General features: G+C 47.2%; 1 non-coding gene across 1 annotated transcript; it reads left to right on the top strand.

Moving 5' to 3' along the window:
* The first annotated feature begins 10,887 nt into the window (after window positions 1-10,887).
* Window positions 10,888-11,071, top strand: LOC142682120 (U2 spliceosomal RNA). The gene has a single exon (XR_012853909.1). It is a non-coding gene; the product is annotated as a U2 spliceosomal RNA (small nuclear RNA).
* The last annotated feature ends 4,936 nt before the right edge of the window (window positions 11,072-16,007 follow it).

Below are 16,007 nucleotides of genomic sequence, written 5' to 3'. Positions count from 1 at the left end.
AAGAAAGGAAGAAGCAGGAGGAGGCTAGGAAGCAAAGGAATCAAATGGATCTTGATAGGAAGAGGGAGGAAGGAGCAAGAATCTTGAGGATGTCTGAGGAGGCTGAAAAAAGACAAAATGAAGCTGTGCAAGACCAGCAGCAGGTGGAGATGGGGGAGGGGTTGATTAGCCCAGCTGTGGAATCTCCCATGAGCATTCTGATGGATGAGTCAGCAAGAATAGACTGGTCTCTCTCCGAGGAAGATGAACCTCCTGGGGGGGAAGTGACTGTCACAGGTGCAGAATGTTTTCGTCCCCCCAGGAAAACGGCAAAAAAGCCACGTTTTGAGAAGGTGGAAGAAGAGGCGATTTCGTTGGAGAACCCATTCGAATCTTTATTTGAGGCCCATATGGATACAGGCTCTGGCGGAGAAGGTTCTTCCAAAGTACTCCAGAGGAAAATCTTAAAATAATGGCGTTGCTAAATTTTCTTCCTTTGGGTTGTTTTAGATTATGTCTTTGAAGTTTTTGTCATCCAATGTGCGTATGTTTAGGAGTAGAGCCAGAAGAGCTCTTATACTAGACTTATTAGCAAATCAAAATGTTGATGTCATTTGTGTTCAAGAGTGTGGATTGGATTTTGTGGTGGGGCAGGAGGAGTGGGTGCACGGGCCTGCAATATGGTCAGTGTCAAACAAAAATAGAAATGATGGTGTGGGGATTTTATTAAAAAACAAAAAAATAGAAATTTTCAGTCATACTGTTATTGAGGAGGGAAGGTGTGTGATGGTGGTGGTGAGATTTAATAGAGTGAATGTTCGTATAATTAATATATATGCTCCAGTTAATAAGAATGAAAGAGTGGAATTGTTTGAAAAAGTGAAAATGTTTTTGCCTGGGAAGGATCCGGTTGTGTGGATAGGGGACTTTAATTGTGAGATTGATGGAAAAAATGTGGATGTGTCTGGTAATGTGGTTAAAAATATTTTGTTTGATTTTCAGTTGAAGGATGTGATAAAACTATGTGGGGTAGACCCCCAAGATACGTATTTTTCAGACAGGGGTATTTATAGTTCAAGACTAGATATGTGTTTTGTGTCGAAAGGTGTGATGGGTAAAAATTATATGCAAATGAGGGTAATATATTCAGATCATGAGTGTGTGATGTGTGAACTGGTTTTTGATGTGGAATGTATAAGTGGGAGGGGTTTATGGAAATTAAATGTTAATTTGTTAGAAGATGAGGAGGTGTATGGGAAATATGTTCATTTGTATGGGAGTTGGTTTAGAAGGAAGAAAGAGTTTGTAGATGTGTTAGAGTGGTGGGATTGGGTGAAGGAAAAGACAAAAGTATATTTTAAGAAAGCTGGTTATAGAAGAGCGGCTGGTAGAAGGAGAAAGTATGAGTGCTTGTATAAAAGATTGGGGTTTTTGAGAAGTTTGAAGAAGAATGGTTGGGAGGTGGATGAGAAGATAGAAGAGGCTGGACGCAGCTGCAGGCTTAAGGGAAGCCGACATGACCGTCCTGGTAGGGAAAGGGTTAATGTTACGAGGTCAGGGAAAGTTGAAGGAGCTGAAGGAGGGACGGGGAGGAGTTAAGGGGGGCGGGGGGGCCGTTACTGCGCTTCCCGCTGTTTCTCGGCATTGAGCCGGAAGCAGCGGGAGGAGTAACACACAGTAAGCAAAGCTCCCCGTTGCCCGGTTTTTTAGTAATGGCAGAGGCCTTGATTTTGGAGCGGCTGCGCGCCGCTGCTGTGCACCACGGTCCCGGATGGCTGGAGGAGACCGTGGCTGCATTAACGCGGATCCCGGACGCCGTTTCGCCACGTCGGGCACGGCGTTCGGGGTCTGTTGTAAGGGACAGGCTCCCCTCCCCCGGCCCCCCTACGAGCATGGCTATGGCGGCGGGGGGGGAGTCGGCAACAACCGCTCCTGCGCTGGGCAGGCAGAGAGCGGTGGCAGGGGTGACGGCGATGCAGGCTGTGTCGACCCGTCCCTCTCGGCGGTCCCGACCTCCAGAGCGCCTTAGTCCGGAGGTAGTCCCGCGGACACGGCGTCGCAGAGGGAGCCCGATCCCGGACGCTGCAGGCCAGGCAGCTGGGAGGACCGCCCCTTCCCAGGCCCTGCGTCCTGGCAGGAATCCCAGGCCGCGACGGGGTCCGGCGGTAAGCAGGGAGTCGCAGGCCGGGCTCCCTGTCACCCCTCCCCCATCAGATGGAAGATGTCGAGAGCAAGGTACGGCCGCCCCGCATGGTGATGTTCCGGCCAGGGGGCAGGCTTCGTCAGGATCGTCTAGACGGACGACTAGATCTGCAGCGACGTCGAGGCAACAGGTCCGGTCGGAAGTCTGGGTCCCGGCGGTCGGGCGGCAGGTTGCCGGCCCATCGGTCAGCGCGTCCTCATCCCCTTTCCGAAGATGTCGTTGGGAGGGACAGTCGTCGGCGAGAGAAGAACTGGAGGAAGGTGAACTGGACGTCTATCGTCGAGGTCAGGATGGTCCGGCTGACGGGAACACAGCGCCTGTGCAGCCCGGTGAGTGTATAACTCCATTATTGTCTTATCCAGCGATTTTTATGTCGGGTGTCGGCGGGGGGGCTGCTAGCATAGCATCGGGGGCCGGTAGTGGCGCGGGCGGACGCGACGGAGCGGGTTTGGCAGATTTAGTGGGTTGCTTACGGGAGCTGGTGGGGCGCCTTGATAGGGCCGCGGCGCCGGTTGTAACGGAAGTGTCCCCTGCGGTAGTTTGGGAAGGCCCCAGGGACGTGGGATCGTTGCAGGCGCGTCCTGTGGTGGCGGTTAGAGAGGCGGTCGCGGTGTCGGTGCAGACTGAGGCACAGAAGGACGGCGATCGAGTGCGCATGGACGATCGTGCTCGGGGGGAGGTGTATGTTTGTTTTGAGGGTCCGTTGGGGGCGCATTTAAAGCAGGAGGTGCGTGATCGGATCTGGAAAGATGAATACGTTGAAATTTTTTCTCTCTTGCCGCTGGCTAAATTCAATTTGGATAAGAGCAAGCGGGATGAGAGTAAAAAGGACGAGGAGGAACGGCGGCGGTATAGGCTTATCCCGCAGACGTTCGTTAATTGGTCGCAGGCGTTCGCCATATTGGCTAGTGTGATAGGGGAAAAGGCGCCGGAAAATTGTTCGGCGTTATTTTGTTATTTTGATGCTATTGGGGAGGCTCATAGGGCGTATGGGGGTCAGGCGTGGCTGCGATATGATGAGCAATTCCGTCAGCGGAAGGCGGTTCGGCCGGCGATTCGGTGGGACCAGAAGGATATTGCTCTCTGGTTACGGGTTACGGCTCCGGTTAGGCAGCCCTTTCCCGGGAGCGGTGGCCAGGGAGGCCAGACTAGTCAGAGTGGACCAAGCGGCGGGGGAAAGGCGGGGTTTTGCTGGCAATTCAATGAAGGCCAGTGCAAGTTTGGGGCCACGTGCAAGTTCAAGCACGTGTGCTCCGAGTGTAATGGTGCATCACACGGGGCGGCAAAATGTCTGCGGAAAAAGAGGTCCGGGAACCAGCACGGGGCTGGTCAAGGGGGTGTCGCCGGTGAGGGTGGAAAGGATGGCCCCTTATCTAAATGAGTATCCGGATAGGGCGGCAGCTAAGTTGCTTTATGAAGGGTTTAGTGTTGGTTTTGTTATTCCTCCGCCTCCTTATGAGGTTCCGGTTACGCGGAGAAATTTAAAATCGGCTTACTTGCATGCGGAAGTCGTGTCGGAAAAGTTGTTAAAAGAAGTTTCGTTGGGGCGCATGTCGGGGCCATTTGTGGAGTCGCCGGTAAAAGATTTAGTTGTGTCCCCGTTGGGTATTGTCCCTAAACGCGAGCCCGGAAAGTTTCGTTTGATTCAACATTTATCGTATCCCAAAGGTTCGTCGGTAAATGACGGGATTGATCACGAGTTGTGTTCCGTAGTTTATACCTCATTCGATAAGGCGGTGGGGTTAGTGCGGGCTGCGGGTCCGGGGGCGCTGCTAGCAAAAACCGACATCGAGGCGGCGTTCAGGTTGTTGCCGGTCCACCCAGAAAGCCAACGGCTGTTGGGTTGTTTTTGGAATGGGGCCTTTTACGTGGATCGGTGCCTTCCGATGGGGTGTTCTCTTTCTTGTGCATACTTCGAGGCGTTTAGTAGCTTCGTGGAGTGGGTAACGAGGGGAGTATCCGGGGTCGATTCGTTGATCCATTACTTAGATGATTTTTTGTGCGTTGGCCCGGGGGGTTCGCCGGTTTGCGGTAACTTGCTTCATGCCCTGCAGAAGGTGGCGAGGGATTTTGGGATCCCTTTGGCGCCGGAAAAAACGGAGGGCCCGGTAGCGACGATTTCTTTCTTGGGAATCGAAATTGACTCGGTGGCAATGGAGTGTCGGCTCCCGGCGGATAAGTTGGGTGCTTTGAGGCTGGAGGTGCGACGGGCTTGTAGAAGGAAGAAAATGTCGCTGAGGGAGCTTCAGTCGCTGCTGGGGAAGTTGAATTTCGCCTGCCGGATTATGCCGATGGGGAGGGTGTTTGGTAGAAGGTTGGCGGCGGCAACGGCGGGAGTGCGGGCGCCGCATCATTTTGTGAGGCTCAAGGAGGAGCACCGAGCTGATCTTCAGGTTTGGGATGACTTCTTGGGCCAGTACAATGGTCGCTCGCTATGGATGGCCCCAGCGCAGGATACGAGTGATCTGAATATTTTCACGGATGCGGCTGGGGCGGGTGGCTTTGGAGCTTACGGGGGGGGTCCGTGGTGCGCAGGTCAATGGCCGGCTAGCTGGGTGTCCAGTGGATTGACGCGGAATCTGGCCCTGCTCGAGCTGTTTCCCATCGTGGTGGCGGCTACCATTTGGGGGGACAGGCTCAGGGATAAGAAGGTCCGTTTTTACTGCGACAACATGGGGGTGGTGCTTGCCATTAATAACATCACGGCGTCCTCTCCTCCGGTAGTTCAATTGTTGCGACATTTAGTGTTGGTGTGTTTGTCGCTGAACGCGTGGGTGGTGGCGGTGCATGTCCCGGGTGTACGGAATTGTGTTGCTGATGCTCTTTCTCGCTCGCAGTGGGACCGGTTTCGGGAATTGGCCCCGGGAGCGGAACGTCTCGGTTTGGCGTGTCCGGATCATCTATGGGATCTGGTATCGGTCCCGTAGAGCAGCTGTTACAAAGGTCTTTGGCGCGCACGACGTGGAGGGCTTATGCTGCTTGTTGGAGGCAGTGGGAGGAGTGGGTAAGAGAGTTGGGTGATGTCAATACGGATAGAGACAGGTTGGTGGCACTTTTGTATTGGTTAGGGGATGCCTGGGAGGGGGGGTTTTCAGTAGCGAAGGTGAACCGGTTTATATCCGCGGTGGCGTTTGGGCTTAAGTTGCGGGGCTTGCGGGATGTATCGAAGGAATTTCTGGTATCGCAGGCTTTGAAGGGGTTGCGCAGAGGTAGGGTGGAGGCGGATAGTAGAAGGCCGGTGTCGTTTGCTTTGCTGGGCTTGTTGGGCGGTTCATTGGCATCGGTATGTCGTTCTTCAGATGAAATGGATTTGTTTCGGTTGGCTTTCTCGTTGGCGTTCTTCGGAGCATTTAGAGTAGGTGAGTTGGTGTCGCCAAGTACTAAACAGGCAGGGGGGCTGAGATCTGGGGAGGTGTGCCTTTTTGCAGATCGGTTGGAGGTATGGTTGCGTAGATCAAAAACTGACCAATTAGGGAAGGGAAAACTGATAGTTTTGTTCGCTCTCCCGGGGTCGGTCATGTGCCCAGTAGAGTGCATGCGGGGTTTTACAAAAAACAGGGGGTCTCCAGATTTGCCTTTGTTACGTCATGTGGACGGGTCGTTCTTGTCCAGGTTTCAGTTTGGAGCTGTTTTTAAAAAATGTTTGACGGCGGTTGGGGTTGCAGCAGGCTCATATTCATCTCATTCCTTCCGGATTGGCGCAGCAACGGAAGCAGGGCGCTGGGGGTTGGATGATGAGGGGGTGAGGCGTATTGGTCGTTGGGAGTCTAAAAGGTTTAAGTCTTATGTCCGCCCCCATATGTTGTAATTTTGTTGTTATGCTTGCAAATGTTATATGGTGGTGCCTAACTGTGTTTTCCGTTTCAGATTCGCCTCCTTGTCTGGTGTGGTTGATGGGTCATTCGTACGTGCACTGGGGGGCTTTGAGGGCGGACGTCCGCCCGGATGGTCGCCAGTTGCGCATTCCGCGACAGGATGCGGTTGTGCATTGGCTGGGGTTTAGAGGTATGTCGTGGAACAGGGTGTTGGCGGAATTCCAGACATATGTGCGGCTCGATAGGGTTCCGGAGGTTTTAGTGTTGCACGTGGGTGGGAATGACTTAGGAGTCCGCCCTTTTCGTGAGTTGGTGCGGGATATCAAACATGATTTGTTGTGTTTGTGGGTATCTTATCCCAAGTTGGTGGTAGTGTGGTCGGACATAGTCCCAAGGAAGCATTGGCGGTTAGCTAGATCGGTGGAGAGAGTCAATAAGGCTCGGATAAAAGTTAACCGGGCGGTGTCCCGTTTTGTGGCGAAGAACGGGGGCATTTGCGTGAGGCATAGGGATTTGGAGTCAGGATTGGGGAATTTCTGGAGGAGTGACGGGGTTCATCTGACCGAGGTTGGCATTGATATTTGGAGCTTGGCTATAGCAGAAGGCATAGAAAGGGCGGTGGTGGTGTGGAGGAACTCACAGGCTTAAGGTGGTCAAGGCCTGTTTCGCGGTGGCGGGGGGAGTCCTTGAGGCCAGTCAGTAAAAAATGGTGGGGGGGTCGCATCGGGGGTATGCGTCCCCCAAAAAAGGTACATGGTTGAAGACTTCATCGGGTGTTATCCCTTTGAAGTGGTCTTCTGGTAGAAGGTATGTCACTTGAAGGCTTCATCGGGTGTTATCCCTTTGAAGTGGACTTCTAGTGGTCGGTATATCACTTGAGGGCTTCATCGGGTGTTATCCCCTTGAAGTGGACTTCTAGTGGTTGGAGCCATCTGCAGAGGTGAACGGTGCTTCCGAGCTGGTTTACGGCTGGAGGTAATTAGTGGTTTGCAGATGGCTAATTCGGTGTGTTCTAGAAAGGAACATCTGAAGGGGCTTCAAGGACTTCCTCTGCTCGGGTTAATGTTAACGTTTAATTGTTATTTATGATTCTGACCCATGTTGGGTCATGTGAATTATTAGGAGGAATTCTCTGGTGGATTCCTAACTAGTTATCCGAATGTTTCGGATTTAAATTGTTTTTATAAAACTGTGAAATTAATAAACGGCTGCTGTGGCCATTTCACATCCAACCTCGGTGTCATGTGTCGTTACTAAATGGGGATGGGGGATAGTATGGTTTAAGGTTAACACACGACTCTACCTAGGCAGGTCAAGAAGAGGCTGGACGCAGCTGCAGGCTTAAGGGAAGCCGACATGACCGTCCTGGTAGGGAAAGGGTTAATGTTACGAGGTCAGGGAAAGTTGAAGGAGCTGAAGGAGGGACGGGGAGGAGTTAAGGGGGGCGGGGGGGCCGTTACTGCGCTTCCCGCTGTTTCTCGGCATTGAGCCGGAAGCAGCGGGAGGAGTAACACACAGTAAGCAAAGCTCCCACCCTCCCACCCTTGTTTTGTTACTCCTTAGGTCTTATGTACGTCTGGCTATGAGCGTTGTGTTTTATTTTGTGTGCTTATTTAACATGTTTTTCTTTTTTCCGGAGTAGGTTCTGTTGTCATGGCAGCTGGCGGGCGGAGTCCTTGAGGCCAGTCAGTACAAAATGGTGGGGGGGTCGCATCGGGGGTATGCGTCCCCCAAAAAAGGTACATGGTTGAAGACTTCATCGGGTGTTATCCCTTTGAAGTGGTCTTCTGGTAGAAGGTATGTCACTTGAAGGCTTCATCGGGTGTTATCCCTTTGAAGTGGACTTCTAGTGGTCGGTATATCACTTGAGGGCTTCATCGGGTGTTATCCCCTTGAAGTGGACTTCTAGTGGTTGGAGCCATCTGCAGAGGTGAACGGTGCTTCCGAGCTGGTTTACGGCTGGAGGTAATTAGTGGTTTGCAGATGGCTAATTCGGTGTGTTCTAGAAAGGAACATCTGAAGGGGCTTCAAGGACTTCCTCTGCTCGGGTTAATGTTAACGTTTAATTGTTATTTATGATTCTGACCCATGTTGGGTCATGTGAATTATTAGGAGGAATTCTCTGGTGGATTCCTAACTAGTTATCCGAATGTTTCGGATTTAAATTGTTTTTATAAAACTGTGAAATTAATAAACGGCTGCTGTGGCCATTTCACATCCAACCTCGGTGTCATGTGTCGTTACTAAATGGGGATGGGGGATAGTATGGTTTAAGGTTAACACACGACTCTACCTAGGCAGGTCATGAGGAAGTTAAGAAGAATATGAAAGAATGGATGGTGAAAAAGGGTAAGGAAATTATGTATCAAGCAAGATTGGATAAGTTAGAAAAGAATGAGAAATGTTCGAGATATTTTTTTTAAAAAGTGATTGGGAAGAAAGAGGATTTGGTATGTGTATATGATAAGGATGGGAATCTGGTAAAAGGGAAAGTGGTGTTAGGAGTGGTTGAAGAGTTTTACAGAGAATTGTATGCAGTAAAGGAGTGTGATAGAGATTTGGAGTCTGAGGTGGTGGCTGTGATTGAGAAGCAGGTGGAGAGAATGGAGTGTGATAGGCTGATGAGAGGAGTTGGGGAGGAAGAGGTTAAATCAGCTATTGAAAGCATGTCAGTGAATAGAACACCGGGAGAGGATGGGTTGCCAGTGGAGTTTTATAAGAGAATGTGGGATGTGATTAAGCTAGATATGATTGAGATATATGTTTTTATGCGGGAAAAGTGTAGATTGGCGGAGAGTATGAAGAGTGGAGTGGTTGTGCTGATTTATAAGAAAGGGGATGAGAAGGATGTAAGGAATTGGAGACCTATAACTTTGTTGAATGTGGATTATAAGATTTTTGCTAAAATGATTGCCAATAGAATGAGAGATGTGATAGATCAGGTGATTGGGGAGGATCAAGTGTGTGGAATTCCTGGGAGAAGGATTGGGGAGAATCTTTGTTTGTTGAGAGATGTGTTGTGGGATGCAAGGGAGAGAAAGCAAGAGGTTAGTGTGTTGTCTATTGATTTTGAAAAAGCATTTGATAGGTTGTCGCATGATTTTCTGTTTAAAGTGTTGGTGAGGATGGGGTTTCCTGGAGAGTTTGTGAATATGGTGAGGATGTTGTATAAGGGTGTGGGCAGTAAGGTTTTGATAAACGGATGGGTGAGCGAAGAAGTGAAGGTGTGTTCGGGTGTAAGACAGGGATGCCCTTTGTCCCCTATAGTCTTTGTGTGTGCTTTAGAACCATTATTAGAGATGATTAGGAAGGATAAGTGTATGAGAGGGGTGCAAATTCCAGGGAGTGGTGGAAAAGAGCTGAAAGTGTTGGCGTATATGGACGATGTGTGTGTGCTGTGTGATTCTTTTGCAGTTTTGAGGAGGGCGAAATTATTGGTGTCTTTGTTTTGTGGTGCGTCAGCTTTTAGGGTAAATTGGAAGAAAAGTGAGTATAAGAGGTTTGGAAGTTCAGGTATGAATGAGGACTTGGGTGTGAAAAGAGTGGACGGAGCGATTCAAATTTTGGGGGTTAAAATGGATGAAAAATTGGATGGAAGTGAGAGTTGGGTAGATGTGGAGAAAAGAGTGAGTAGGAAGTTGAGATTTTGGAGTTTGAGAGAGTTGACGTTTGAAGGAAAGATAATGGTGATAAAAAGTGTGATTTTGCCGATTTTTCTGTATCTTGCTGTGGTGTTTCCTCCGGGGTATATGGTTGTAAGGAAATTGAATAGAATTGTGTTTGTGTTTTTTTGGGGAACGACAATGGAGAGAGTGAAAAGAGAGACTGTGTTGAAGGACTGGGTGAATGGGGGTATGAATTTTCCTAATATTGAAGTGTATTTAGGGGTGAATGTGATGTTTGCAGTGAAGAGGATGCTGGGAGGTGATTGGAAATTTGCATGCATGGTGAGATTTTTGGGTGGGAAGGTGTTGGGAAAAATAGGATGGATGAAAAGAGATTTAAGGAAGCCGTATGCGTTTGTGAGTCCTAAATGGTATGAGGTTATTGAGAATTTTATGAGGAAGTTTGGATTGACAGCGGTGAAGAAAGAATGTTTGAAAGATAAGAAGAGTGTGTTTAAGTGTATAAAAGATATGGAAGTCCAATGTAATATAAATATGGTGAGAGGTCAGTGTGTTGGTAAGGTGTGGAAGGGGTTGAGGACAGATGGTATTACAAATAGACAGAGAGAGATTGTATGGCAGAGTTTGCATGGTGGGTTGTCAGTTAGAGAGTTTCAGAAAAATCGTGGAGTTGTGAGGAGTGATTTGTGTCCAAGAGAGAATTGTGGTGGGAGTGAAAGTATAGTTCATCTGTTTTGGAATTGTGGGGTGGCGCAGGGAGTTTGGAGGGGTATGGGTCCGTTACTTAAGGAGTTGGTTGGGATTAATAGGTTATGTATGGAAATAGTTTTGTTTGGGCTTGCGAGTGTAAGTCAGAAAAATCAAAGGGTATTATTTGTCATGTTAGCAATTATAAAAGAGGTTTTGTGGGATGTTAGGAACCTGTATGTGTTTAGAAAGAAAGATGTAACTGTGGAAGGATGTTTGAGAATGGTATTGGATAGGATGTATACAGCGTATTTGGTAGATAAGGAAAGGTTGGGGGAGGTGGATGCAGAAGGGATTTGGAAGGTTTTGAAGTGGAGGTATATGGTGAGAGTGTAGTGGAGGGGTGGAATTTTTGATATTGTTTCTGTATTTTGCTTTGTGTTATATGAAAATTTAAAAAACTAAAATGAAAAAGCCTGATGATGATTGGATGGAATCGTTCAGAATGTCTTGGATACTGATAGTAAGTATCGACAGGATATGAACGAGTGTTTTTAAAAATAATCAATCCAAACCTGAAGGTTTTAAAAAAAAAAAAAAAAAAAAAATCTGTTCTTATCAGTTTAATATCTGATACGTCCCCTAACTGGGGACCATATATTAAATGGATTTTTAGAACAGTGAGATGGAAATAGAGCTTGCTCTGTCCACTCCACGCATTGACCTGGTATTGCAGTATTTCCAGGACCGGTGCATCCTTTCCTTATGTGTTTACTAAAATCAGATTCCAAAAGTGCTTTTTGTGTTTGCCATTGTTTTTGTCTTTCGGATGGGATCTCCCCTTTTAATCCCATTATTTCAACACCTGTTGGACAATGCATTTGTACAGTCATGTGTGATAATGAGCTAATTTATTAAATGCAATTAATTAATACATTGCCACCTCTTGTTTTGTGTCGTCTGTGTTTCTGTGTTTCCGGCATTTCACATTGGAACAGCTCATTCACCTTCCTTGTCTTCTCTCCGCCCTCCCTCCTAGGTAGGTTAAAGAGCTGCACCTGAGCCAGCCACTGATTGATGCAGCACCATAGTCAAATAGTGGAGTGGAGTAGGGGAACAGCAAACAGCCATTAAAGCAGCCAGCCCGCCCGCCCGCCCGTTACAATGGACCTACCTGTGTACACTAGATGGATGTGATGGAATGTACTGTGGTCCCTACATTTCAAGAAGAAGTAAGAATTGCAGTTGCAACAAACCCTTGCTTGCCTACAAAGAGAGCAGCAATTTGGATTTGTTACTATGTTACCTGGAAGAATAACAAACTGTGCAAGGATGGAGGTTGTAGGAGCAAGGAGAACAAGTTGTCTGTAAAGTTGGTGGATGCCTATTTTCCATTTTGCAGTCCCTTGTCTCCCTCTTGTGGCCTCCTGGAGGCAACTAGCTGTGCAAAAAAAAGACAGCCTGGGGGCCGGCTGTTGCAGTGTTGCCCTCTCAGGCAACACTGAGTGACTGACTGAGCCGCACCGTCTTATATAAAGTTCAGACGGAACTTTGCACGTGTCATAGTGGAGACCTCAGGAGCCAGAGCCAGCTTTCTGACATCATAATGGGGCCTCAGAGATAAAAGCCTGGGCCCAGGCAGTGTTGGTCAGTGCTGCTCAGCAGGCAGCACTGGACTGGATTAAAGCTGATACAAGGTGTGAAAGGAGAAGGGGTGGCAGTGGGCATGCACTTACTGCTGCTGCTGCTGCTGCTGCTGCTGCTGCTGCTGCCAGTGTTTGCACGGCAGGAGGGCATTTGGGCGTTGCCAGGAAGGCGTTTTTATGTCGATTCCTCCTCTTTCAGCACTGCATTGTGGTGCAAGCAAAAGAAGCAAATCCTGTCTTGCTTCCTCTCCGGCCTTTATTCACCTCCCGCTTAGTAGCTGTGAGTGTGTGTGAGCCTGCAGGGCCCCATGGAATTGCCTAGGAGTAGGCTGAATCGCTGCAAGGGGTGAACAGCAGTATTGGGCAGGCTCGGTCAACGCGCGGCCCGTTCGGGTTATCGCTTCTCGGCCTTTTGGCTCAGATCAGGTTTATTGCCTGGTCTGGGCCGGGGGTTCGGTCTTTCGTGGAGTCCTATCCGACGTTTTTGGGAGCGATCATCGTGCCGTTGGGCATTCCATTTCAAGATGGCAGCTGTGCGTAACACTATCCGTTTCGTGGTGAATGAGCAGAGGAGAGACGAAGTTGATACTGGACATATCATTGAGAACATCCTTCTGGACCTGGCTGGAGTTAAGTTGGTAGAGGTATTCTGTATCCAAGCTTTCAGCAATATTGCTACATATGATGTATCCTTTTTTGAGGCCGCCTACTGTTTAAACGTTTTTCAGTTGCTAAAGGAAAAACACATGCATGAGGCATTAACATCCATTGAAGTGCAACCTCTTTTTTCTACAGTGGAGAAATGTATAACAATTCATATGTATAACCCATTTTTGGATAGAAGGCTGGTCAGGGCTTTTTTAGCTCATTACTGTACCCATGTTAGAGGTGGTGTGGAGCAGAAGAACCTATGGGGAGTCTTTAATGGTGATATCAAGTACTGGGTCAGGCTGAAACCTGACTCCAGCTGTATTGGAGGAGTGATGAATCCTCCTGCTAATTTTTCCATTGGTGGGAATAAGGGATATCTGTACTACCAAGATATGCCATGCTTTTGTAGATCATGTTTTTCCTACGGGCATACCAAAGATGCATGCAAAGGCAAAGTTTGCAGAAATTGCAAGGAAACAGGACATGAGGCTAGTGCATGTATTTCCCCATCCAGGTGTGATATTTGTGGTTTGCCTGGTCATACCTGTAGGAAATGTCCAAAGGTGTTTCCTTTCTTAGGACAAGAGAGAAGAACATGGGGCAGACAGGTGAGAACAACAAGTTCCCTTGCTGCCTCTTCTGAGGTAATTTCAGAGCCAGCTGGCAATGTTTCTGTGGCTGCTTCTCAGGACCCTGGGAAAGCTGGATTAGGAGAGGTTCTAACCTCACATACTGACAGCATGGAGTTGGGTGTGGTCCCTCCTGCAGAGCCAACTGTTGATGAGACACCTGGGGTTATACCTATGGAAGGTAAAGACACAGCGCCACCTAGTGGGTGTGCATACCCTGATAACGGTGCAAGTATGCAAATTTTGTCCTTTTCTAGCCCAGAGTCAAAAATGGACGATTCAGCAAAAGTGGAGTGGTCAATATCGGAGGAGGACGAGAAGGAGGCCAGGATGCCTAGTGCCACTAGTGCGGAAATCTTCCATAAAGTTGTCTCAAAAAGGGGGAAGTCTGGAAAGGCGGTGAAGAGACTTAAGATAGGCTTATTGGAAGATTCTGCTCATGCAAATCCTTTTTCTTTGCTGGATAGTGACTCCAGTTCTAGCCCTAAGTCATCTGAGGTGGCCTCAGAAGTACCCAGCTCTCCTGGGGAAGGTTTCCTCAGTGAAGTCAATGTGGCAAATTTGGAAAGAGCGATGTATTTCCCTGGGACGTGATATGTTCTGGTTTTTTCCATGGCTTTCCATTGCACTAACAATACTATGCCCGCATGTCTTTGAGATTAAAAATTGTCTCACAAAATGTACGGGTGTTCTCCTCTGCTCACAAGCGTGCTGCAGTCCTGGACTTTTTGGCCTCTAAGGGCAGTGACATTGTTTGCATACAAGAATGTGGTTTGTCAAAAATGCCTAGGAAAGAAGAATGGAAGTTTGGGGAAGCAATTTGGTCTTTTTCTTCCACAAATAGGAATGATGGAATTGGTATTCTTTTTAAAAATAATGAGTTTGTCATCAAACAGACTCAAATTATACAGGAAGGAAGATGTGTCTGTGTGTTACTATCCTATAAGGGGTGGCAGTTTAGGCTAATTAATATCTATGGCCATGCTGTGAAAACTGATAGGTTGGCACTTTTTGATTCTTTAAAATTTTTTCTTCATGGTAAAGTTCCTGTAATTATTGTTGGTGACATTAACTGTATCCTGGAGAAGCAGGCCCGAGCTGGGTCCACAGAGTCTAATGTGGATGTCACTGGAGTTTTGTGGAATAAAATTTTGCAGGACTTTGCTTTGCAGGACGCTGTCACCAGGAAACCAGGTCCATTTACTTACCATGCCGATGACGGAAGAACAGATTCTCGTCTGGACTTTTTCTTTTTTTCTATTTCAGCAATGAAATGTGTAGATTATGCGCAGGAGAGAGTGTGGTTTTCAGATCACGAGTGTTTGTTGGGGGTTTTTGTTATAAATAATTTCTTTTATGGTAGAGGGGTATGGAAGATGAATGTTAGTTTTCTGAGTGATGAAAGGGTGAAAACTAGATTTGGGAAAAAATATGGGTTTTGGGTTAGGAAGAAAAGTTCTTTCTCTAATGTGTGTGAATGGTGGGTATGGGTGAAAAAAAAGATTGGTGGTTTCTTTAGACAGATAGGGTATAGAAGAGCGAGAAGGAAAAGATTAGAATATTCACGCTTTAATATGCGGATGACGTTCCTTCAACAATGTAAAAATTTGGGTATGGATGTAAGACACGATTTGGAAAAAACAAAAAAAGATATTAAGGAGTGGTTCCGAGAGAAAGGGAAAGAAATAATATTTAGATCTAAGGTGGAGGTTAGAGATAATCACGAGAAGTGCACTAGATTTTTCTTTAAAAAAATGTGTGGTGGGAAAAGTGGAATGAATGTGTTATTGGATAAGGATGATAAAGAGGTGTTTGGTAAGGATGTGATTGATGTGGTGTCTGATTTTTATAAACAACTGTATGATTTGAAGAAGTGTGATCTGGGTGATGATGAGGAGTTTTTGGATATTGTGGGTAATTTTGTTCCTGAAAGTGAATATGAGTCTTTGCTTGGTGAGATTATGGATGGTGAAGTAAAGGATGTGGTGGGAAGTATGGCTAAAAATAAGTCTCCAGGGATCGATGGAATACCAGCTGAGTTCTATGGGAAATATTGGGATATAATTGGGAAGGATGTTATAGATGTTATGAGAGTGTTGTTTTCTGGGATGAATATGTGTGATGTGATGAAGAAGGGTATGGTAGTTTTGTTGCATAAAAAAGGAGATAAGAGACGGTTAGAAAACTGGCGACCAATTACTTTGCTTAATACGGATTATAAAATTTTTGCCAAGCTGATTGCGAATCGTATGAGGAATGTTATTGGGTGTGTGATTGATGAGGATCAGGTATGTGCGGTACCGAAAAGGAAATTGCATGAGAATGTGGCGTTGGTGCGGGACATGCTTGAGGATTGTAAGGGTCGGAATAAGAAGGTGATTGTGTGTGCGTTAGATTTTGAGAAAGCGTTTGATCGTGTGGCGCATGTGTTTTTGTTCAAAGTGTTAGAAAGAATGGGTTTTCCGGTTCAGTTTGTGAGTTTGTTGAAGAAATTATATGCGAATGCAAAGAGTTGTGTGCAGGTGAATGGGTTTTTTTCAGAATCATTTAGTATTATGTCTGGTGTGCGACAGGGTTGTCCGTTGTCTCCCATCCTTTTTATTTGTGCGATTGAACCATTGTTGCAAATGATTAGAAATGATAAGGTTGTGAAAGGTTTGGTGGTGCCCGGGTGTGATGGAAAGCGTGTGAAAGCTTTGGGATATATGGATGATATTTGTGTATTGTGTGATTCAGTGTATGATATGTCCAGAGTGAAGTTGATTGTAAAT

This window comes from Rhinoderma darwinii (genome assembly GCF_050947455.1).
Source record: "Rhinoderma darwinii isolate aRhiDar2 chromosome 2 unlocalized genomic scaffold, aRhiDar2.hap1 SUPER_2_unloc_7, whole genome shotgun sequence".
NCBI lineage: Eukaryota > Metazoa > Chordata > Amphibia > Anura > Rhinodermatidae > Rhinoderma > Rhinoderma darwinii.
This window is presented reverse-complemented; position numbering and strand designations above follow the sequence as displayed.